Genomic DNA, 26942 nt, shown 5'->3' on the forward strand with positions numbered 1-26942 from the left:
TACCTAAGTAAGACCTTTGCCCAAGCTATTGCTGCAACTGAGGAAGACACTGAGAAGATGCTGATGTAGTTGTAGGATTACAACATCGGTGATTGCATCAAGAATCTTGCTTGGGCTTGGGGTGATGTCACCAAGGAGTGTATGAATGGCATCTGCAAGAAGACACTCAAGAGGTTCATCCATGACTCCAAAAGATTTGTCAATGAGAGGAGGTTGCAGAAATCAACAAGGCTGTGGTTGAGATGGGAAACAACTTTAACCTGAGTGTGGATGAGGATGACATTGAGGAGCTCCTACAGGTTGTTGCCGAGGAAGTGACTAATAAGGAGTTGTTGGGACTGGAACAGGAACACATAGCTGATGAAGAGACAAGAGAAAAGAAAATTGCAGGGGAAGAAAAAGAAGAACCCCCAAGAAAATTCACAGTGAAGGATTTAGCAGAACCATTTACAGACTTCAACAAGCTGCTTAAAAAGTTTGAAAACGTGAACCTCAACACTGAAAGGTTTTCATTAATAGAGTGGAATGTTCTTGGTACATCATCTGCTCACAAGCAAATCTGTGATGTAAAAAAGAAACGAACCAAGCGAACCACCATGGACTTATTTCTGAAAAGAGTGACAACTCCTCAAGAAGAGCCTCAGGCAGGTCCTTCAGGAGGTGTTCCAGAAGAAGTTACTATTATGGATGACAGCTCCATGCAAGTTACTGCCCTGAAGACATTCCAGTGGGACAAGACGTAGAAGTGGAAGACAGTGATATTAACGATCCTGACCCTGTGTTGGCCTAGGCTAATGTGTGTGTCTGTGTCCTAGTTTTTAACTAAAAAGTTTGAAAAGTAAAAAAAAATTAAAAATAGAAAAAAGTTTATAGAACAAGGATATCAAGAAAAAAATATTTTTGTACAGCTGTACAATGTGTTTGTGTTTTAAGCTAAGTGTTATTACAAAAAGTTAAATAAATTAAAAGTTTATAAAGTAAAAAATTTAGAGTAAGCTAAGGGTAACTTATTATTGAAGAAAGAAAAATTTTTTTTTATAAATTTAGTGTAGCCTAATGATAAAGTGTTTATAAAGTCTACGGAGTGTCCAGTAATGTCCTAGGCCTTCACACTCACTCACCACTCACTCACTGACCCACCCAGAGCAACTGCGAGTCCTGCAAGCTCTATTCATGGTAAGTGCCCTGTACAGATGTATCATTTTTTTAGCTTCTAAACCATATTTTTACTATACCTTTTCTATGTTTAATTATGTTTAGATACACAAATACTTACTATTTGTAAATACAGATTGTGTTTATAATTGTGCTACAATCGTGTTATAACTGCCTACAGTATTCAGTACAGTCACATACTGTACAGGTTTTAGCCTTGGAGCAATAGGTTATACCATATAGCTTAGGTGTGTAATAGGCTATATCATCTAGGTTTCTGTAAGTACACTCAATGGTGTTCGCAAATGATGAAATCACCTAAGAACACATTTCTCAGAACATATGCCTATTGTCAGGCAATGCATGACTATATAATGGACATCTATAGAATACTTCATCCAACAACAGCAGAATACACCTTCTTGCATACACTGAATGTTTGTGTCCCCTCCAAATTCCTCCAAATTCATATCCTGAAATCCTAACCCTCAATGTGATGATATGTGATGGGGCCTTTGGGAGGTAATTAGATGTTGAGAGTGGAGCTCTCATGAATGGGATTAGTGCTACAGAGAGCTCTCTAGCATTCTTTCTACTACGTGAGGACACAACATGAAGATACCCATCTGCAAACCAGGAAATGGGTTCTCATCAGACCCTGAATCTGCCAGCACCTTGTCCTTGGACTTCTAACCTCCAGAATTGTGAGAATTACATGTTTATGTTTCAGCCGCCCAATTTGGGTATCTCATTACTGCCACCCATACTGACAAAAACAGTTGGATTTATGTCCGCCATTTGCCACTTTACTTTTTCTCTTCTGTATGTCTCATGTCTTTTTTTTAAGCAATTTTATTTTTTAGAGCAGTTTTAGGTTCACAGTAAAATTGAGTGGGAGGTACAGAGATTTCTCATATACCCACTCTCCCCACACTTTCATAGACTCCTCTATTGTCAATATTCCCCACCAGAGTGGTACATTTGTTACAATAGATGAACCTACATTGACACATCATTTTCACTCAGAGTCCATAGTTTATATTAGGGCTCAGTCTTGGTGTTGTACATTCTATGGGTTTGGACACGTTTATAATGACATATATCCACCATTATAGTATCATAGATAGTAGTTTCACTGCCCTAAAAATCCTCATACTCATCCCTCCCTCCTCTCAACTCCTGGCAACCACTGACCTTTTTAATTTCTCCATTGTTTAGCCTTTTCCAAAGTGTCATATAGTTGTAATCATATAATATGTAGCCTTTTCAGATTTGTTTCTTTCACTTGGTAACATGTATTTAAGTTTTCTACATGTCTTTTCATGGCTTGATAGCCCATTTATTTTTTAACACTGAATATTATTTCATTGTCTGGAAGTACCTCAGTTTACATATCCATTCACCTACTGAAGGACATCTTGATAGCTTAAGTTTTGGCAATTATCAATAAAGCCACTTATAAACATCCATGTGCAAGTTTTTATGTGGAACACTAGTTTCTTATGTATGACGCCAAAAGCATAAGCAATGAAAGAAACAGATAAATCGTGCTTCATCAAAATCAAAACACTTTAACCACAAAAGACACTATCAATAAAATGAGAATACAAAATGAGAAAAAATATCTGCAAATCATAAATCTGATGTGACTCTATCCATAATATATAAAGAACTCCTATAATACATAATAAAAAGACAACCTGGGGTCCACCCACTGGTATAGTGGTTAAGTTCTCACACTCCATTTGGGCAGCCTGGGGTTCACAGGCACAGACCTACACACCACTCATCAAGCCATGCTGTGGCAGCATCTCACGTACAAAAATAGAGGAAGATTGGCAAAGATGTTAGCTCAGGGACAATCTTCTTCACCAAAAGAAAAAAAAAAAGACAACCTAATCTTTTTAAATGGGCAAGGTATTTGAATACACATTTCTCCAAAGAAGATATACAAATGATCACCAAGCACATGAAAAGATGCTTAACTTCATTAGCCATTAGAGAAATACAAATAAAAACCACACAAAATACTATTTTCCTTCTGCTAGAATTACCATAATCAAAAATACAGAAAATAAAAATTGTTGGCAGGGATGCAAAGAAATTGGAAATATCAGTCGCTGCTGGCAAAAATCTAAAATATTACATTGTTTGGGAAAAATATCTGGAAATTCTTCAAAATTTTAAATATAAAGTTACCATATTACCCAGCAATTTTACTCTGAGGTGAACTCACAAGAGAAATGAAAGTGAAAACATATGTCACTCTCCCGCCCAAAAATCAACTTGTGCATGAATATTCACAGCAGTAGTATTCATGATAGCTAAAAAGTGGAAACAACCAAAACATCCATCTTCTGAAGAATGGATACATACAATGTGGTAGATCCATACAATGGAATATTATTTGTCAATAAAAAGGAACAAAACTGATACACACTACAATATGGGTGAATCTTGAAAACAATTTGCTAAGAGGTTAGTCACAGAATACCACACGTTGTATGATTCCATTTACATGAAATGTCCAGAATAGACAAATCTATAGAGACAGAAAGTAGATTAGTGATTGTCTAAGGCTTGTGGGTTTGGTAGAAAATGAAGGACGAATACTAACGGGCACAGGGCTTCTTCAGGGAGTAATTCAGATGTTCTAAAATTGATCATGGCAATGATTGCATAATCTGGTCAATCTACTAAAAACCATTGAATTGTACTATTTAAATTGGTGGGTTGTATGGTATTTGAATTTTATCTTGCTAAAGCTCTTAAAAGATTATTCTGGATTTCGCTTCATTCATACATCCATTCGACTAACGTATTATAAGGCTTCCATGTTCCAAATATTGGTTAGTCTACGGCAATACAGAAATAAAAGTTGCAATCTCTGCCCAAAAATTTTCAACATAATGGGAGAAACAGACAAATAAAGCATCAAATCCATCCCCCTTGTATGATTGTTATGATTCGGTAAGTGCAGATGGCCATGGGAGAACAAGAGAATTCAATGCACCCAATTCAGCCTGGAGCTGAGAGGTCAGAGAAGGCTTCACAGAAGGGAAATATCTGAGCTGAGTCTCAGAGCACGCTGAAGGTGAGAAAGATAAAAAGATCTTATCAAAGAGTTGGCGGAAGATACGCAAAAAGAGAGATGAGACTGCAAGACTCATTCTGAGGACTACATATGCCTGAGACACTGGGTTCAAAGGTAGGAAGGGTGATAGATGAGGGCTGACATGGAGTCAGGGACCACAAACATAGTGGTATCTTTTGTACACGAGCACACTAAAGAATTTGCCCTAGTAGGCAATAGAAAGTCACTGTTGGTTTGGATTTGGAGAAGACAGAGATGATCAGATCTGCATTTTTACAATGCCATTTTGCTTGAAAATCTAAGTATTTGATTAGATGATGTAAATTAGGAGACAACCTTTGCTATAATCCAACTAAAGCAATGATAATGGGGAAAAGGGAAGGGGATGGATCTGGAAGATATTTGTAAGATAGAATTGATATGACATGGCAATGGATCATACAGCTATCAAGGATGAGGAAGGACTCTGGATGGTTCTCAAGTTTCTGACTTTGGAAACCACATATGCCAGTGGTGTTCATTCATCATGACAATGGCTACTGGAAGAGGGTAGGACTAGGAAGAATGGGAAATGAGTTTAGTTAGGGACTGACTGTATTTAAAATGCCTAAGGGATGACAAAGCAGATATGTCCAAAGTCAGATGGATATGGAAATGGAGATCAGAAGAAAGATATTTCTGGAGAAACATATATGAAAGTTGTCATAATATATGGACATTAAACTTATCAAAGTGGTAAAACATCAATAGAAAGGGCATACTATGAAGGTAAAGAATAAAACCTATGAAGAACCAGATTTAATGCTTAGCATCTCAACTTTTTCACTCATTATCTGTGCACTAGGAGAAAGATAATGCTCTGAACTTCAGGTTACTTATCTCTAAAATGAGTGTAATAAAAAAAGAAATAAGAGAAGTAAACTATATCTAATTTTGATGTAGTGCCTGATACATAAATGTGAATACATTTCTCCAGTCCCCTTATACAATGAACATTCATTCATTCAATTAATACTTTTGAGCACTTACAATGTGTCAGCAGTGTTCTAGATGCTGGGCATGTGTTGTTTTGGATAGCCTTGCATCACGTTCTTAGAAGAACCAATGCTTCCCTTTTCTATGTGACTCTTGTGGAGCTGAAAGTTCCTACTCCCTACAGCCACAGTCACGGGAAAGTGACTTAGGTGGGCCAAGCATAAAATCCCACTTGCTAGGCAATCGTGATTGACCTATGGGAGTGTTTAAGGCACACAGGTAAGATCAATAAAATCCTGGAATTGATGGATAGATCTTTAGAGAAAGAATTTCCATCTTCCTTGGACTTTTTAAGCTGAGGCTGCTAAGTAACATCTTGGCACCTGGAGGAAGTCCATCTGATTTGTGAGAGAATGACTCCTACAGAAAGAAGTAACCCAAGAGCAGAGATGCGAAGACAGACAGGACATTGGTGATGTCATTTGAGCCACTAGAGCCAATCATAACTGAAGTGTGATCACAGCTGGACTTCCTAGTTAAATAAGGCAATATGTCCTGCCCCCTACATGGTTTTGCTCAAGGTAGTTTTATCAGTAGTTTCACTTGCAACCGAAAGAGCTCTGACTCATACACTACTTTTCCCAGCTCACATAAAGGTCCTCTATCCTCTGAAGCCTTTTGTCTGCAGGAAGACTATGGTCATCAAAGGGATTCTACCCTTTAGAACAGATCTCTCAGGAGCTAATACAATCCCTGATTTCTTTAAGATGTTGATAATCTATCAAGAAACAATTTCAAAAACATCTAGTGAGTGTTTACAATGGGCCAGGAGCCAGATTTTATGTCATACAACAAGATAACAATCTCCACATTTGGAAATTTATATTAGGAGGTGAAAAAGAATCAATATTTTTGGAAGACCAGCAAGAATAAGTGCTAAGAAGACTTAGACTGAGATCCTAATCTCCTCTTTATCACAGACTTCTCCTTTAATGATGGACTTTTGAGTCACAACATCAACCCATTCAAAAATTCTCTATCACATGGAATGATGGACAAAGTGAACAAGTCACAGTCCAGGGAATACACAAGCATAGGCAGGTGGACGTTTTGTAATGACAAAATCACTTTTTATAAAGCACAATCACTGGTATAAGAAAAGTCCATCTGGCGTTGTGAAAATAATATACCTCTAATTATTGACTAAAAACACACATCTTTAGAGACTTTACTTGCAAAGGACTGTCAAACATGCAATTTTATAAAAGGTTTCTTTTTCTTCCTAAAATATTTATTTGTTCATTTGGCCTTCACATAAATAAGCTAAGTTCATTGTAGAAAAATTGCAAAAGACAAAGTAAAAATAACGTACAATCATCCAAACAACCTTAGTTAATTCCTTTTACTATTCTGGTGCTGGCTGTGGGATATGTGTATGTGTTTGCACATACTGACCCTGATATGATCATATATCACATATATCATAAACATCTTATAATCTATACACATAAATACATATAATCTGAATAATTATTTAAATAACTGTATAGAATCATAATATACAACATCTAGTGTACCAGTGCGCAAATGTTCTATAATTTATTTAGCCTATCTCCTAGTATTAGACTTTTAGTTATTTTTACAAATTTAGCTATTACTGGGCTGAAAGTATATTTATATTTATATATTTTGTCAAACTATCCTTCATAAAGGCTGCAACATTTTACATTCCCACCCATCAAAAAACAGCAGAAATCTTCTTCACACTTCCACCAGCATTATCATTTGAAAATTATTACAAGTGATTCATGAATTGAAAATAGTGATATAAGATAAACGTGTAAATTAATATGTATAAACACTATAATATTAATTTTCTGTAGAAATAGAGTTGAGTTGATTCTTTATAAGATAAAATCAAGTTAAACTAAAGAGAAAAGCTGCATTAAAAATACAGTTTTACAGTAATTTGCAAGCATGTAATTCACTTTCCTATGAGTAACATCAATTCTCTTTCAGGATTATGTCAACTAGACCTGCTTTCAATGAAACACAACTGAAAATAGAATTGTTTACAAGACCAAAGTTTCTCAAGCGTACTGTTAGAACATCAATCAGATTCTGAGATTTTTACTGCTAAAGAGTAAGAGGTTTATAGACTGGCACAAATAAATAAAATATACAACTTTGTGAAGAAAATTGGTAGTTAGTTTTAGTAATAGTGGTTTGGCATGAAAAATTCATAAAGCCTGTTGAAGTGTAGTAGGTAACAAGAAAATCTGCCGCAGTGTGACTCCTTAATGATGCTGGGGGCTGTACTTACACATCAATTATTTTACATTAACCTTTATTATTTAATTGTGCAATCCAACCCACGTTTGACTCCAATCATGTTTTAATAGAATTTTATGGGTTTGAAAATAAATTATCATATTTAGAGAAGATATTTTGATTATGGAAGCATTTCCAAAATGTTTTCTATATCATAAGATAATCCATTTAGAAAGAATTTCGTGGTCAAGTGTTAGAAAAACACCATTTACTATATCCTTCCTTAGAGATTTGCAGTGGTACCTTAATTAAGATCTGACAAGTTCTAGAAATAAGCATCTTGTTTAACTTTATTTTAATATATTCTAAACTTTTCAGCCAGATTCTCCGTGTCCACTCCCTCACATTCTAAATGCTTTCGTTGACTTCATCAGTGACAGCTTCACTTTTCACCAATGCTTTTCTTCTCAGCTGTTTAAGGCCTGGCCATGTGAACTGGTCATGTGATTGCCTCCCAGGATGTTGAGAGGGTAGGAGGCCCAGCTGCTGAGAGAGTGTGGAAGATGATCAGAGTGTTACAGGCAGTGCCAGGTGCTTGATCTGCCTCTGCAGCATCGGAGACAGCTTGCTTGTGCCTTCCTTTGTTCTCATTTATGCTCGCAGTGACCCCCCCTTCCCCCATCTCCCTCCTCTCACCACTTGGGATTTATGGGCTGGTGATTTCTGTTGCTTCCCTGACTTCTGTCTCATTCTGGAAGCATAGCGATAAGAGAAGATAGAGCTGAAACTCTCTGAAGCCTCGGTTCTAGTCTTGGCTCCATTACTGAGTTTACTTATTTAAAAACCACGTAAGGTACTTACTGTGTGTCTGGCACTGATCTAAATACTTCACAAACACTAACTCACTTCATCTTCATACATCCTATGAAATGCATGCTCCTTGCTGGCCCCATACTACGGATGAGAAACCTGAAGCACAGAGAAGTTCAATCCATTGCTAGTTACTGGTGGTGAGAGTTAGTGGCTGAGCCAGTGTTCAGTCTCTTAACCACTAAGCTACAGTGCCTCTTACAAATCACTCAACTTACCTGCTTCTCTGTGTCGTTAACCATAAAATAAGATGGACTCTAGAAATGCCTCTGAGTTCTAAGACTCCATCTCTGCCCTGCTTTATCTGTTCCTGTGTGTTTTCCAAGAACTCCTCCCCCAGCTCAATCAAGTTCTCTTGTTCTACTGACAATCACAGCCCAGCTTGACAAGTCAAACAACTTAACTGCAGGTGAGGCCGACAGGTCATTACAGACAGCTGGCAGTGCTTCACTCTTAGCAATGGCTTTAAAGGGAGGGTCAGAGATAGGAAACGCACATTGTGCTACTGGAAATTTAGGCCTGTAATCAGCTGGCAGAGTGCTTGGCAAAGTACATACTCAATAAATGTTTACTGACCAGAAGGGTTCACTGTGATGGAAGACTATCAATGAATTCAAAGCTCTGACCATTTAGGGAAGAGAGATGGCCAGTTCTGATGTGCCATTTAAGATAAAGTTTAATAATAGGAAAGTAAAATTTAGTTATCAAGAGGATCTGTCAGCTTAAAGAGAGAATCTCTTCCATGGATGATGAAGTCAGAAGTCTTGACTATAAAGCACTTTTATAGTGGAAGATCGGCCTGGATGCGTTTAAGTTACCAAAACAGTGACTGACCTCCGTCATTTCCCTGAACTCTTAAAGGTTTCATTTGCAGTCATTAATCTAATTTAAGTTTCATATAAGTGTCAACAAATACAAGAAAATAATTTCTTAAAACATCAGGAGAAACGTTAAAATGTCCTTTAATATTTACCTATAAATTGCAATTTAACTTTAAACTGTGGGAATAATCCATTAGAAACATGCAAAGGCAACATGTAAAAATGAAAAAAGTATATAAAGTATTATGGGTAACTTTTACTTTATTTTTCCAAATTTTCTCTGTTGCCTTATAGCCTTTACAATAATTTTTATATTACTCAAAATAAACAAAAAATGCCCTTTTTACAGTTTCCAGTGAAATGCACACCTTCATATATGATGATTCACGACATCCTCTTTCCTCTCTAGCCTTTTTGACCTAACCGTTTTTTCGATTTGTGTCTATTGCACATCAGACAGTGATTCCTCAATCAGGTCACAAAGCCAATAAGTAACAGAGCTAGAACCAATCATATAGTTTTCTAAATCCCATTCGAGTACTCTCTCTAATATACCCTACTTCTCAGTGTTCAGTCATTCACCACCTGGTCATACAAGACAGATGAGCAAAATTATACAGAGAGAGACAGTTTCAAGATTGTATAATATGTCAGGGGACACTTGAAGCACAGAAATTTAATTTTAAATATTTCTATCCAGGAAATAGGTTTACCAACTGGAGATTTTAGCCCCTTCATTTGGATGTGAATTATACTCTATATTAAATAGTGCACATCATGGGATTCAAAAACCAAAATATTGAGCAAACGTTTATTGTGGGCTAAATTGTGTCTCTCTATCCAAAAATGTTCATATGTTGAAGTCCTAACCCCTAGACCTCAAATGTGACTGTATTTGAAGATAGAGTCTAAAATGGTGTTTAAGGTTAAATGAGGTCATTAGGGTGGGCCCTAATCCAGCATAACTGGTGTCCTCGGATGAAGAGGAGATTAGGACACACATACACAGAGGGAAGACCATGTGAGGACACAGTGAGAAGGCAGCTGAGGAGAGAGACCTCAGAAAAAAATCAACACTGCTGACACCTTGATCTAGGACTTCCAGCCGCCGGAAGTGTGAGAAAATCAATTTCTGTGGTTTAAGCTCCATCCTCTGTGATACTGTGTTATGGCAGCCCTAGCAAACTATACATTACTCTACTATTACATGATCTTCAGTTTATGTAGTTGCAGTGGATCATTTGTTATACTACAACATCAGATTCTATTTATTAGTCTTTTATTTAGGTTGTCCACATACATATTCACAATATATTTCAATAGCATTTGTGGGTGATAGTTTTATCATATTTTAAACTAAGAATTATATTAGCTTAATAAAAAGAATGGAAAATACTTCTTTTTCTACCCTCTAAAATAGTTTATATAACATGGAAATTATCTTGAAAGTTTGAAAAAGAAATTCCAACAAAGCCATCTGGTGCTACAGCTTTTTTGTTTTATCAATTTAATTTTTTTCCCATAGTGTTTAGTTCAGTGTTTCTACATCTTTGAGTTAATTTTTATAATTTCTCTTGTTGAGTAATTCTTAAATCTAAATTTCCTCCCTCAAAACTCTATAAATACTACTACATTTTCTTCTGGTATCGGATGTTAAAAAGGAAAACTTAGAAAACAACTTGATTTTACTATAGGTAGGTAACTTGCTCTTCTTTGTATCTTTTTGTTTGTTATCCTTATCATGAGACCATTGCTTGAGCGTCCATAATTACAGATTTTTTTCCATTGGTCCTTTTTTGTACACAATAGTATGAGCCATTCAGTTAACATATTCCAGTGGTTTTTTTAATTCCAGAAAGTTTGCTTCAATTTTGTCTTTGATTATTACTTCATTTGAATGAATTAATCTGAATTTTTCTTCAGAAACACCATTTACCTCTACTTTGGATCTCTATTTTGAGCCCTTCCTATTATTAATCATATATTTCATAGATTCATGTCCTTACCATTTTCCTCTGTAGAATATAAAAATTTTTTCTGGGTCTTTATATTTCTTCCAGGCATCAGATTTTATTTTCCAGTTTCAATTTTCAAGTTTTAAAATATATTTAACATATATGCTTAACAAAGATGCTTGGATAAAGCAAATTTAATTCTCCCATATAATTTTCATTTTTTGGAATTCATTAATTCCTTATTTCAATCAAATGCATTGTTATTCCAGCTTTTTTCTGTCACTCACACTTTTTTTATCCTTAGCCTGTACTTCCTTTGTCTTCATGCATTATATTTAGAAGGCAATCTATTTTTTCATCAAATTTCCTTCACTGGCTTTTTGATGGACTGTATTTTCTCCTGTTGAGCCATTTTCAAATGGTGAGTAGGGAATTCAGAATCAGTGTTTACCAAGAGAAAAGGAGAGAGAGAGAAAGAGAAAGAGCAAAAATAATTCTTGAGGTAATTATTCAAGTTCTTTAAATAAAATGATGTAGCATCTGTAATTTGCTTCAAAATAATGGCTGGAATATAACACAGAGTTATAGATGAAACAAGTTGCCTATGATTTGACAATCATCGAGGCTGAAAATGGGAGTATAGATGTTCTAATACTATTATGCTATGTACTTTATATTTTAAATTTTTCATAATACAAAGAATTTTTTTAAAGTTTTGTTTGAAAAGAATTTATCTGTGACTGTTAATTTTATCTGTCAACATGACTGGGCCACAGCATGCTCGATATTTGGTCAGACATTATTCTAGGTGTTTCTGTGAAGGTGTTTTTGGATGAGAATAACGTTTAAACAGTAGACTGAGTAAAGCAGGTTGCTCTCCCCAGTGTGGGCAGGCATCGTCATCCAATCAGCAGAAGGCCTGGATGGAACAAAAAGTCTGATCTCCCCCAAGGAAAAGAGAATTCTTCCTGCCTAATGTCATTTGAACTGAGATATTGTTTATTTCCTCTCTTAGAACTCCAACTGGAACACTGACTCTTCATGTGTCTCAAGCCTGCCCGCTTTCAGACTGGAGCTCACACCATCAGCTCTCCAGGGTCTCCAGCTTGCTAATGCACTCTGAAGATCCTGGGACTTGCCAGCCTCGAGTTTTGTAAGCCCATTCCTTATAATAAATTATCTCTCTCTCTCTCTCTCTCTCTCTCTCTCTCTCTATACATATATATATATATATATAAATTTATGTATGTTTATTTCTCTAGAGAATCCTGACAAATACACTATCTATCACTATGTCAGTGACTTCTAAAGTGGCATGTGCAAGATGATCTACTGTGGAACATGAAAAAAAAATAAAACTTCTTTTTATAATTACTTCTATCTCATCCCTTTAAATTTTATTTTTTGAGGTTTTATAATTCATGTAATACATAGGTCGAGTAGTAGGTGTTCAAAATTTCAAAAATACATATATTAAGGGTGCACATTCAAATTTTTTTAATCAATGCATACACTGATACATTCAAAAAAAGTATACATTCAAAAAAAGTTTATAAAAGAGTGTCCTAATTGAATGAGGTTGGATTTGCTTATTTTTTCTGCTGTATCATTCTCAAGTTCTCTCTCCACCTGGACCCTAGAAGCCCAAAATCTCCATGCAGTTGTGATTTTAAATTCCTTTACTGAAACACCCTGGATAAAATAGGTGGTATAGGAAAGACGATTTTGAAAGCCACTAACACTAACTGACATTTTGGCTTCTATTAGTTTATCAGACTAAAATGCCTTGCTCTGAGGAATCTACTCAGATATAAAAAGTAAAATGTACAGAAGAGAAGGGAAGTTCAGAAATCGAAGGAACTTTTCTGGAAGGCAACATATGTTTGGTTCTTGACAAAGCAGATCTTCAGGGTTCCTGAGTGCACAGATAACCTGACTTGAGGTGAATAGTAAAGAAAAGAGTCTCAAAGGGAAGAAAAAGATAGACCAAGCAGAATTCTGCTCACTTCACAATTGATTTTGCATCACCCTTGGCCAAAAGATGGATGCTACAGAAAAAAGCAGTAACTTTTTAACTTCAGTAATGTTCAACAAGGCATTATTGGGGGTAATATTCATTAATTGGAAATAATTCTGCACTAATAGCTCACACTTCTACAAGATCCAAATCCTTTGAGCAAAAGGACAACCTTGGAAGCTCGAGATACTGTCTCCTTCTGTGTTCGAGGATAGATTTATTTCTTGACCACTAGAATACAAATAGAAAACATCTCCCTTTTGGAAGACATTCCAGGATAGTAAAATCCCCTTACCTTGTTTCTAGGGAAGACTTGCTGACATTCCAGAACAAAGGCAAGATCTTTCTTTCTCTGGAGGGGAAGCTGACCAGTTCACCAGCAGTTCCGTGTAAGATAAGAATCTCCTGAACTCAAGGATCCTTTTTTGCAATGTCCCCTGCTGTATAAGAGGATATCATTGGGTCCCCATTGTATCACCCTATGGGGATTGGAGCTCAGGAAAGTGACACAAGATATTGCGCTGGCTGCTGCTTTTGCCATGAGTAACAAACTATATTTGTCTCTGATCCGGAAGTTTCACATTTTCTATCAGTAAATGAGTACAAAACTGTGTCAAGCTAACTGGTTAGCTTGACAGGAGGGTAAAAATCCCAAACCCTTAATAGTTCTGACCTAACATTCGTCAACAATGTAAGGATCTGAATGAATTAATGGAGATACCAAGGAAATCTACTTTAAACTAGTCTTGGTTTAGTTATGTGAGGGAACATGTTTCCTTCCCTTAGCAATTATATTTTCCATGTCCACTCAATTAAAGTTCCGCTAATGAACACATCTCCAAATAGTACAAACAATCCATCTCAATTCTCTGGTGTAAGGTGGGATTATAAATCCGGTATAGTTCTCAGTAACTCCATCATTCATTTACTTCACTCATCTCCAAATCAAAAGTATTTAAAAATTTTAAATAAAATACTTCTATCTGTCAGGCACTATAAATAACTCTGGGGAGAACCAATCGAGAAAGATAAATGGGATATTTTGCCTTATATTAAAAAAGTATGATGAGTGTTATGAAAAATAAAAGGAGGGGGGAATGGATAAAACTTGTTCCAAGCAGTGGCAAGAACAAGCGTGAAGTCTCTAGGGGAGTGGGATACAGGGGAAGAAAGGCACTTCTGAAGAAATGACAGATGTGTAATCTCACTGGGATAGAGAGCAAGGGGCAAAGTGGGGCAGGTGAGCTGAGGAGAAAAGGCAAAGGATGGCCATATTAATGATTTAGAAGTTTAGATCCAAGGAACTTGAGAATAGGGTTGTAACTGATAAGACACATAATGAGATTTAAATCTTTGAAATTTTGCTGTGTATGTTGAAGAACAATTTAGATGTCCGCAAAACAAATGCAGAGGAAACCATTAAATGGCTATTACGTACACCAGTGATAATGAAAGCTCAACATATTGGAAAGAAATGAAGTTCAGGAGGAGGATAGATAGTCTGTGACTAATGGTTTGTAGAGTGTGAGAGAGAGTTAAGTCAAGGATGATCCTTAATTTTTGAACTTTGGGGTCATTTCCTGATGTCCTTACAGGTCACATCTTGCTCTTAGGGTCTACAACCTTCACCAGAATTCCTGCCAGAATATCCTAACACTGTCTGCCTGCAATTCTGAGATTTTTCCCTTGCCACGCTCCATCTCTATGTCCGGACACTCACTAGCCTCATCTTTGACTCATCTGTGTTGACAGCTCACCTGAATTGACATCTGTTATCAAATCCTCTTAATCTGCATGCTGTGCCCACTAGATGAAATGACCCCTGTGAAGACTGAAGTTGGACCATTTATGAACTGAAATTGGACCATTTATGAGCACTGCGCAGTGAGTAGATCTACTCCCAGCCACTAGTTCTCCTCACAACGACTCCATCCTACATTCTGTTTTGACTTAATGTTCTGCCAATTCTGAGTTATGATGGCTATTCTTTTTTCTTCCAAGAGCAATTAATCTCCTAATGAATTGAAATAGTTTAATCTCAACTTATTCAAGAAATGGAACCAGGTAAGAAAAGAAATTAATACACTGTTTCCTTTCTTTTCTTCCTTTCTTTCTTTTTTTTATATCTATGTTCTTTAAGACTTGACACAGTAAGGAGTAATTCCCTTCTCTGGACCAGATTTAATTCATTTCTTTTAAAATAAGCAATGAAAAGGAAATTTCAAACGTCAAAAGAATAAGATTATTCAAAATAATTTTTCTATTGCCCTTTTATTCTCTACCTTAGATAATGTTTAAAATAAATTCAGAGCATAGTACGAAGATTTCAGCTAGAGAGCTTGTCTTTTTTTGTTTTCAGAAACCTATGTGTTTCTGGAAACCCCACTGTTGAGGCATCCAATTTTTTTGGAAAGATTCCACACCCAAATGTTTTAAAGGAGGGTGCTCCCTTAACAACGTCAATATGTGGTAATGGCTTAGTGGTGGGGTGCCAGACAGCAGGTGGTGAGCAGTAAAGAAATCAATGTCGGAGGCTGGAACAATGGTGATCTGTGAGATGTACTGTCAAGTATCTAGTAACCTATCATCCATGGTAACTTGGGAGAGAGGTGTCTGCCATATTTCCTACTCTATTCTTGGCTGTGTTTGGCTAAGTATTTTGAGAAAAAGATAGGCTCAGGAAAGAATTAGACAATTTACATACAGAAATAAAAGAGAATAAAGAGTCCAGAATTTAAATATTGAAAGGGTTGGAAAAGCCAACTCATGCTGAAGTTCAAACAGTAAGAGATGAGATTTTAAAAGACTTCCAGAGGCAAAGACCCCGTCAATCTTCTCTTTTGAAAGAAATGACTCAAACAAAGATTAAATTCTGGGCATGGACGTCCTGTTCATGCTTAATCATCTTGAGGTAGCCACCATTAGGTTTAGAGAAAGAAGTAGGAGGGCAAGAAAACAGAGAACAAAAGGGATAGAAGGGGGAGCCATGAAGGGATGAAGAAAGAGAAAGGCAGAATAAGGAAGGAAGAGAGGAAGGCAGGGAGAGTGGGAGGGCAGCTAATCAGAAAGTTGGGTCTAGGAAAGAATATAAGCTGTGCTTGCTGAGAATGTAACTGACTGAAGGCAAAATCTATAAGAGCCTTTTAATTTTTCTCAGGGAATTATTTTTTTAAAGGAAACCAGAAGCACTAGACCAAAAAATATCTTAAGACTACTCAAGAGTTAAAACAACTCTTAGGCTCCAACCTTCCACAAATGAGATACAAGCTCCTAAACCTATACAGTCCCATAGAGGGGACACTCATCACTGCCCTCTTCACACAGAGCCAGATGACGATAAACAAGATAAAAACCTCACCCCACCCCTCAGATGGCAGAGGCAGGAGCCTTAGCAAGACAAACAAATAAAAACAACAACCATAACAAAAAAAGAAAGCAAATAGATGCTTTCACCCAAAGAATTGAATCAGCGTCGGAGCAGAACAATGCTCCCAAAGACAAGACCCGCCTCACAGGGTCACAAGACTCCAGCAGTACTGGGGGCCAGAACTTCTTTGGAATGAGAGTTTTTATTGCAATTATCCTATACCTGCTCCACCCACAACTGAGGGGCTGTGGGGTGCGGGGTAGCAGACACTGATATCTTAATTTTTTTTTTTCTTTTTTACTGCAAGTCATGGAACCACATCTGTATCTGATGGTGAGATCTCAGCAACACATAGACTTTGACCTGGATGAAGCGACTGGATGGCAGTCTAGTTTGTTTCCTTAAAGAGATGTCGATTGTTCTATGTGTGGGCAAAAGAATGAAAGAGATATTAGATGATTAGAAGAGCAGATGATGGTAGCTCCTAGTTAAATGTTTAACAAACACATTTCCTCTTTTTCAGCACATACTTATACAGTTGTACTACATTTTCAACTTTACTAGCAAATGGGATTTCCATGTATCTAGATTCTAGCTAGTGGAATGTAAGCAGAAGAGATGTGTGCTTCTCCAGGTCCAGTCCATTAAAATGCTCCACTGTCTATCCTCTTCTTCATGAGCAGTAACCGTGGAGCTATGTCATAAAGATGGGGGCATCACAAGATATAAAGGACCCCCTGAAAAATGCATAGAGCAGAGCTCCCCCAACCCCCAACCCGTTTACACTGGACTGAAACTTGAGAAAACTTTTTTTTTTCATTGTTAAACCTCTGAGATTTGTGAGTTATTTGTTATTACACTTAGCCCACTTGCACTATTATAGAAATTACTCAGTGTTCAGAATCCCAAAGAGCAAGAAGGCATTTTATGTTCCCTTTGTTCTGATAAATGTACTTATTTTTCTGTAAAAGCTACACCAGATCTTAGTGTGAAGTATTTAAGAACAATTGACAACAGAAACAATTTGCTAATGCCATTTGTTTTCTGCCCAAAATAAAGGGTCGGGAGAATGATTTGTATGAAGAGAATTAGATCATAAATGGGAAGTGAGCAAAAGTTCTCCCAGGAGGTGATGTCTAATGAACGGATTAGACCATGACTGATGGACCACACTAGTGTTTTTCTCATTCCCAGATTAGATTTATACGATGGAAATAAGAAGGAGCCACCCCAATACCACTCATCCAGCCCCCTTGCACTAATCACAGGCATGAAGATCATTTAGAGATGTGACTTATCCCTGGTACAATTGGATAAGCCTTCTGATTAATAGAATATTGATTACTCTATGTTAAGTTTCCTACTTCAGATCTATTGGATTTTGTTTACGTGAGTTTTTACAAATACCTGATCACTTTTCTCTAATAAAAAATTTTATATAAAAATAGTGCTTTTATGTTATCTATATTATGTTTGTGCTTATTTAAAAATAACATACTTTTAAACATTCAGAAAACTTTTTTTTTGAAAGTCCCATTTCAAGGAACTTTTAGCAGAAAAGATAAGTGAGGGGCCAGCCCCGTGGCCAAGTGGTTAAGTTGGCATGATCCACTTCAGCAGCCCAGGGTTTCACCGGTTTGGATCCTGGGCACAGACCTAACACTGCTCATCAAGCCATGCTGAGGTGGCGTCCCACATCGTAGAGCTAGAGGGACTTACAACTAGAATATGCAAATTTTTACTGGAGGGGTTTGGGGAGAAAGAAGAAAAAAAAGATTAGCAACAGATGTTAGCTCAAGGCCAATCTTTAAAAAAAATAAAAAGATAAGTGAAAAGAAAAATCTTATTGTTATAGAGAAGATCTGATTATTCCTATAGAAAAAGAAAATTACATTAAGCAAATATTACAAGTTTGTTGATCAAAATGGCATACATATAGAGTGAACATAATGAAAATTTAGCTCATAAAAATTATTTATTTAAAGATTAATAAGGCCAAGACAAAAATTTAAGCTTTTTTAATAATTTGTTATTCGGTATTGCCATGTAGACAAAATAATTGGAAGACTGAATTTTTATGTGGATGTTCTAATTCTAACATGGCCTATCACTGATTGAGTGTCATCTTTCAACCCTTCAAATGTAAGCAATATTCTGATAGAATAAAAGCTTTCTTAATTTAGAATGAGTAATATTTATAGACATAATAAATTATTAATCTTACTATGAATAATTTATACTAGAAAACTCAAATGTTCAAAGAATATTCCAAACTCAGGCATATTTGAGAGAGATGTAGAATTTTTCAATCCCAGAGATCTACATAAACTATTTTTTCAAGAGCAAATACATTTTCCAGAGTGTTTCATATAAGTATGAGCAATTGAGGTTGATTTCATATTTAAATTTATACCTTGCACCTGGCCTCATTCCGTTTCCACTTCCTAATCACTACAGTGTAACAATATCTTTTCAAGATATTGACAATGCTGTGATATTTTGGGAATGGCGCTTTAGTGAGGATCAGTGAAGATAATTACTCTATTTCCATGAATTTACAGCTTAGCATTTCAAGTTGATATGTTAGCATATAATCTTGTAAATGTAATTAATTCAATAGCTCTACAATCAAACTTCTTTTAGCAAAAGCTGAATCTTTCAATTTTTTAATCTTTCTTAACTCCTTTTTCATTTCTAAATATTATACCTTCCAATTAAACTTTAAAAATGGTTCAAATGCTGACTGACCTTAGCTATTCATTTACAAAATTGACCTGATTATCTTAGCACAAGGATTGGCACGTTACTCCCTAAGGGAATTACACATGTTAATTGAGGGTAGATATTAGCCCTTGATATCAATGGAAGTTGTTCATGCTCACTGTGCATGTAATCTCATCATTGGCAAGTCTTTTATTAGTGCATGGAAATAAAAAGACTGAAAAGCCCTGATTTTCAACTCAAATAATAGAGTTTGGTAGAATCTTACATTTGAAGCTATGGTATTTAAATTTGTTTATTATGTGGTTTCTCTTTTCCCTACCATCTTACTCTCTTACTCTTACTCTCCCTAATTAGTTATTTTTACCCTGCTAGTTATTTATAATCCTTTGACTAACATCTGATTGTCCTAGATGGTATAAACGAAGTCCACATAAATAAATTGTAAAAAAAAAAAAAAGAAAGAAAGGAGAATTAGTATATTTTTACTAAATTAATGTTTTATTAATTTATCATTATTGATTATTATTAATTTCTTGGTTGAAATTTAAAACTGTTTTGTATCTAAATCCTTTTGGGATTCCACTGAGACCTGTGCATTCTACTTTTAGCAAGCAATCACAATACCTGTCTGCAAACCAGGACTAAAGTACGTAAAGAACATGATATATTTTTTCTTCTCCCCAAAGCTCCCCAGTACATAGCTGTATATTCTAGTTGTAGGTCTTTATAGTTCTGCTATGTGAGGCTCCACCTCAGCATGGCCAGATGAGTTGTGCTAGGTCTGTGCCCAGGATGTGAACCAGCGAAACCCTGGGATGCCGAAGTGGATAGTGCAAACTTAACCACTCAGCCATGGGGCCAGCCCCAAGAACATGCTATCTGAACACTATATTTTTGAAACAATTACAGTCAGTGTTGAGAGGGATAAAATATGATTAAGGGCAGAGAATCTATAGAGACAGTAGATTTAGTAGCTAATGTTAAGAGTCAGAAATTCTAAGACCTATAGCTTATCTTCTCCATTCACCCCTGATTTTGAGACTGTGAAGTACTTTAATATCCTATGGTCAGAGATCACATAACTTCTGAAATTCACCTACTAACCCAAAAAATGTGAGTTCCCTTCCCGAGGTACATCTCCCTGATGACACAAGCAAAGCACGTGGTAGCATGGGTGAAGTACTCAAGGTCAATGGAGAGACTCCCAAGACGTGAGTGATGACTGAGTAACTCACTCATATTGACCGTACTCAGCCACTGCCATTCACTAGATGTCGCTAAGCTGAGCACATTAGGTATGTGTGAAAAGAGACTCCATTACACAAACATGCTATAATTTTCAAGTACTATTTTACTAGTATAAAGAGAGGGTTATCAATAAAGGGTCACCTACATAAATAATACACAATGGGTCACCCTAATTCAACATGATTAAGTAAATAAAGGAAATAGCACAAGAAATTTTTGCCCCATTTCACTGAAATTGATGCTTTAAACAGATTACTCATAAAGTCAAAACTGCTGAATCTTCCAAATATAGGCAATCCTCCATGGTAAATATTAGTTTGCTTTGTTTTATCTTTTTTTTTTTTTCCAACAAGTGAAACCAGCACTGTTTGTCTTGTTGTAATACTAAACTGTTCAAGAAGCAAGAAGAGGTTTTTAGTTTGGGCAACAACTTTACCCACATTATAGTCCCTTTCTATTTCTTTCCTTTTCACAGCACAGCTACCAGCCATAGTGATGGCCCCGAGAAGGATGGTGAGAGACACACTTGAGAGCATATATTGAGTTTTTAAAAGTTAACTCACTTTCAGGTTGAATGAGGAAGTGAAGGGCCCAATGCAAAGATAGGACATCTAAGCCAGGCTTGAATATACATAATTCCTCCAGACTGAACAGTGACTTTATATCTATACACATTGGTGGTCTGAAGGATTACAGCACCATCCATTGTTGTCTTGGTTACTAACTAATTAAATTAGTGGGACTTTTTTTAAAGGAAAAATAGCTATGCCTGTTTAGGCTGACGCCCTCTTTGGTTACTCATGTGAACTCAATGAGCCCTGTCTGAAACAAGCAATATGTGCAGCATCTAAGCAGTGTCACTCCTAGGGTCATGCCATAAGGCCAAGTGCTGATAGTGCAGGGCTCACCCAACTGCCTGATGACCTTGGGCAAAGCACCTGGCATCTCCTACAGGGCAGTTTGCTCATCTATGATGTGGGGCATGCAAGTACATCTCTCAGTGTAATGGGTGAGGATAAAATGAGCTAATGAGTGTGCAAGCACTTTGAAAAGGATAAATCATGCTCCAAAAAATTGAGGCTCTTTTGGGGCCAGCCCCATGACCAAGTGGTTAAGTTCCTGCGCTCTGCTGTAGCCCAGGATTTTGCCGCTTAGGACCCTGGGTGTGGACATGGCACTGCTCATCAGGCCATGCTGAGGCAGCATCCCACATAGCACAACCAGAAGGACCTACAACTAGAATATACAACTATGTACTGGGGGCTTTGGGGAGAAGAAGAAGAAAAAAAAAGAAGATTGACAACAGATGTTAGCCAATCTTTAAAAAAAAAATGAGGCTTTTCAATGCAGCCTGTTCTTCCCTGCTTTAAGAATGACTCTGGAACAGTAACCATTTTGCTAAAAACACTACCTACAAATGCAACCATTAATCAGGAGATCTTAGAGATATCTAGATATGTCTATATCTATACTTACATTTGTCAATGGGGCAGTCCTTGTATATATAGGCTTATCTGAATTTTGTGCATATAACCTATACCATACAGTACATATCTCAGTGACTCCAAATCCCTAAGTTTTGTTCAGGTCTGCACATTTACCTCTAACCCTCACTGGACATTTAATACAGGAATTGCTATATTTTGGAATTGAGGCAGAAGGAATGTGACTATGAGCCTAGAGCACCAAATTCGCTTCCTCCGTGGATGCCAAAGACGTACAGACCAATAAAGTTAAGGTAGTTTTTAAGAATATTGTTTATAAAGTTAATAAATTTAATGTTTATTCATAGGAGATGATAAGTATGCAGTCAGGTTTAGGAACAACTAACAAAATTTTACATTTGAAAAAATTGAAGTTAAGAGTTTAAGATTAACATTATAAATGCAAAAATGAATAGAACATAAGTAGCATTTATAAAATGAGATACCACATTCCATCAAATCTCAGATGCCAGTTTGTAAGAAAGAAAAAAAGCAATTTCAGAGAAGATACAAATGGAAAAAATTTAAGAATATCTGCCTTAAAGTTTACGAAATATAGCATATGATTGAGAAATAGAAATGTATCTGACCAATGGAATCTTTTAGGAACACTTTACTTTTTTTACAGCTGTATTGAGATATATTGGCCTATAACATTGTGTAAGTTCAAGGTGTACAAGTTGTTGATTTGATGCACTTATATAATGCAAAACAATTAACACCACAGCATTAGCTCAGACCTCCATCCCCTCACATAATTACCTTTTTTGTGTGTGTGGTGAGAACATTTAAGATCTACTCTCTTAGCAACTTACAAGTATGTAATACAGTATAGTTAACTAAATCACCATGGTGTACATTAGATGCCCAGAACTTATTCATCTAACTGGAAGTTTGTACCCTTTGACTAACATCTCCCCATTTAGGAACACTTCACCCATTCTATCAAGTCCAGGGAAGCTAGCTGGTTCTCTGTGGTCCCTGGTAGCACGTGTGTTGAGGTTCAGCTATGTGAAATAGGCACTAGAAAGGAAGAGCAGGTCTTGAAATATTAATCAAGGTTGACTTCACCTAGAGATCACATGTGAAAGAGTAAGGCACCCCCTCCCTGGTGATATTGAGAGAATCACAGAAAATAATTGGCTCTTAGTGTTTCAGAGGGTCACTCTGCACTGAGGTAATGAAAGTCTTGATACCTCATTGCATTATCAGAGAGTCAAATCTTGGCCGGAAATTGGTATTTCTTTTCCTGAAACACATTAACTTAAAATGTTTGGCTTCAAAATCTATCAGTTCCAGCATTTTCCCTTTTCAAAGCAGACCAACAATGTGGCATGTTGGTTAAATGAGGGCAAGTTGATACTGTTGATGAATTTTCTTGCCTGACCCCAATCTGTCATCTTTTGTCACCAGTGTGTAAAGTGAACTTTAAAATCAAAGTATAGATTTATTCACTCACTTCCACATCCATCTTTAAGGATTTCTTTGCCAAAAAGCTTCCTGAGAAGTTCTGGGTAAGCCTTCTTCCTCAAAAATATCTCCCCCAATTCTATACTTGTCCATCAGGAAACTTCATTATTTTTTATAGAAACAGTGCTGGTCCATCTTTTCTGATGCTAAAGGAAGCCCATAGAATACAGGTTGTGTTCACACTGTGACAGAATTTTAAAGAGTGACAGAGAAGAGAGCAACTTACACAGTCCCTGAAGTAACACGATTCAGTTATTTTGCCTTGATTTTGAAAGAATCTTGCTAAAATGCAATTTTTCCAAATGGGCAAACTATTTCTACTAATTCTGCTTAATAAATCTCCTAGGATTGTTGTTAGCTGGGAAAGAATAACAGGTATAGAAATGGAACTCAGGAAAACAGATCTTGAGAAGTCCAGGGGCTCAAAAGGATATTCAGAGGAGAAATACAGGAGGTGTAACAGCATCAAAAATAACTTTCTTTATTGTTGTGCATAAAGCTGTTGGTTCAAACACTGACCCCTGTACATGGAGGGCAAGGAGAGACCAAAGAAAGAGGCAGACCTCTCAGATGGGTAGGTAGCACGTTTAATAAACAAGAGAACTTACATACGAGCCTTGTCTTGGGTGACTGCACCTGTCTAGCAGACTCTTAAGAGTTTATATAGAGGCCTTAACTGGATTCAGTCCCGTATACCATCCAGACGTTCTCAACAACACCTTACACTCTCAAGGCTACATCCTTGGAACAACTCCCACTGTTGGAACAGTGGGCAGCACATACATTCCAAGGACAGGGGAGGGGATGAAGAGCCTCTGATTGCCAGGCTCCAGCTCAAGGGTCAACTAGCTGTCGTGTTCTCTTGATTACCTCCTCTAACAAAAACAAATCTTAACATTTATCCTAGGCATCGATTGGAATGGTGATTCAATACATATTTAGTGCATGATAGTCAACAACAAAGAGAGTAGACAAATAGTCATCAATTTTTAAATATTATCTCTCTACTTGAAAGCCAGTGATGAAAAATGAAATTAGTGACATTAAAACAGTGAGAAGGCAACTGCTAACACCTAGTCTTTAGGGAAAAAAATGTTAAATTACATTAAATGTTCTTGTTCTGAAGAATAATTCTGAAATGCTTAATAGCATTGTGTCTATTGTTTCCTACTTAAGCCATTATTCATGCCTGGATTTTGCAGAATGGGCAAACAAATAAGAGGTGGTTAAACATAAATTTAGAGTTATTTCCTGAAGGGGAACAGAACATACCATCCCAAAATATCCCACTTCAGCATATTGCTAATTTTGAAATGAAGATACTTGAGAAAGAGTCAGTTCAAGAAAGACACTCTGAACTTCCTTTGTGTCCTGAAAGCAGAAATTAAATATCCATTGTGAAAGATACCCTTCCAGTGCCAGGAGGGTAGGAGGCATCCTTATCACCAAAAATAGCAGATTTAGGGCCAAGAAGGCTGTGTAGACAAACCTTGTTGCTTCTTCACTAATTTACTACCCCAAGCCCAAACTTCTTTGTCTTGTCAATTCTTTACAAATTTATTGTTTCTTTGTCTAAAAGGCACAAAAGCTTCCTGCTTTTGGTCACTACTTTGAGTCTCCTATTTTTATGGGTCTCTCATATATACAAAATTGAATTTGCTTTTCTCCTATTAATCTGTCTTACGTCAATTTAGTTATTAGACCAGCCAAAGAACCTAGAAGAGAAGATGGGAAATTTTTTTCTACCTCTGCATCCCATTTAATTTTGGTAAGTGATTTTTGAAAATCTTAAGAAGGGACCTTTAACTGGACTGGAAATAGCTTGATTTTTAAATGTAAAAAAAAACGTTAAAGTCTTTAATATTCAATAGATTCTTATTTTATTCTGTAATATTTATAGATGCAGTTTTAGCGGAAAGTACATTTTGGGTACGGAGTGAAAGGTGGGGTCATGTGATCTATGTTCCCTTTAGGTCTTTTGCCCCATTTGCATTCAGAACCTGGGAATTCCTCTCTGTCTCCTTGTTCTTTGTCCAATCCTTCCTTTCTTATCCTCATATTCACCAGAGACATGCTCTAAGCAAACAAACAAAGTAGACAAACAGTTTGGTGCCCCCATTCACGTGACGTCTCAAAAAAGCTGAGCCACATTAAAAAAGTACTTGTAACCCTAGTTTTATCATTTATTGAGTGTGAAAATGCCTCTATTGGTTTCAAATGGCCACATTTCTCTCTCTGCATTGGATTTATTTTCAGACATATTCATGTATTTACTCAAAAGAAATGCCTTCCTCATTCATTCAATGACTAATTATTGAATTCCTGCTGTGCACCAGGAACATAAAGCAGTGAAAAAAATCAGATGTGGTCCCTGCCATCTTGGAGCCAAATATACCATCTTATCAAAGTTTGGCTTCTGATTCATCTCCTTCCCTTCATTTCTCCTCTCTAGGATTCTCATGACCCAGGCTTTGCCTAAACCATCATCCTACATGTGCTTGCTTAGATGATTTCTAAGTCAGAATAACTTTCTTAGATGATTTCTTGCTTCCATTCCAGCCTTTCTGAATTTCAAAGAGTTACATAAACGAATTTAATTAACACACCCATGAGTCCCCACGTTCTTATTATGACTAGAGATATTATTATTTCTCCAGCATCAAGAGTGCAGTGGAATATAATCTGATACCATTTGGCACTCACTTTGTTGCAAAAGGAAATCTCATTTCACAGTTCCCTTAAGCGGCTTCCAATTTTTGTTTTATGAGAAATTATTATGAAGTATCTTTCAGAGTTTCTCAAGATGAACTTCAGTTTTCAAATTAACAATTTCCCTTAGAACACTGGGGCTTTGTTAAAATTTTAGGCTGGTTACTTTAAAATAGACCTACTCCTGTCAAAATGCTGTGGTGAGAGGCGAGGAATAGCATTGAAATGGGAAAGAATGTGTTTCATAGTGACAGTTCCACAGTACTTCAATGTTTTAGCTGAAATAATTAAATCGAGACTCAAGCCTACTCTAATCTAGGCGTATTTTTATATAACTCACTCGGTGAATTATCCCAGTCCCACAGGCCCTATTCCAGGGGAGGTGAATGCCTCCTGAGATATGATTGGGATGGAAAAACAAAACTTCACTCCACATTGCTAATACATGAAAAATTTTTATCTCTCTCTTACATCAAGGCAAAAATATTAGAAAATGGGTCTTATGAGACATGTACATTAAAAAGGTCACATGACGTGGTAGAAATAAAACTGAGCCAAGAGGCCCAGAGATGGATATTAATGCCAGCTCTGCCACTGATAAATTTTGACCTTGGAGGATGTACTTAACTTCTCTGAGCACAGAGTCCCTAATCTACAGAAATAGGTTAGTAATACCTCTCTCATGGGATTGTTAAAAGGGTAAAAATGAGATAAAATACATAAGTACATAGCATAATGCCTGGCAAGTGGTCAGCCCTCATTAACTATTTGTTTCTTCCATC

Source organism: Equus asinus, chromosome 2 (assembly GCF_041296235.1).
Source record: "Equus asinus isolate D_3611 breed Donkey chromosome 2, EquAss-T2T_v2, whole genome shotgun sequence".
Taxonomy (NCBI): domain Eukaryota; kingdom Metazoa; phylum Chordata; class Mammalia; order Perissodactyla; family Equidae; genus Equus; species Equus asinus.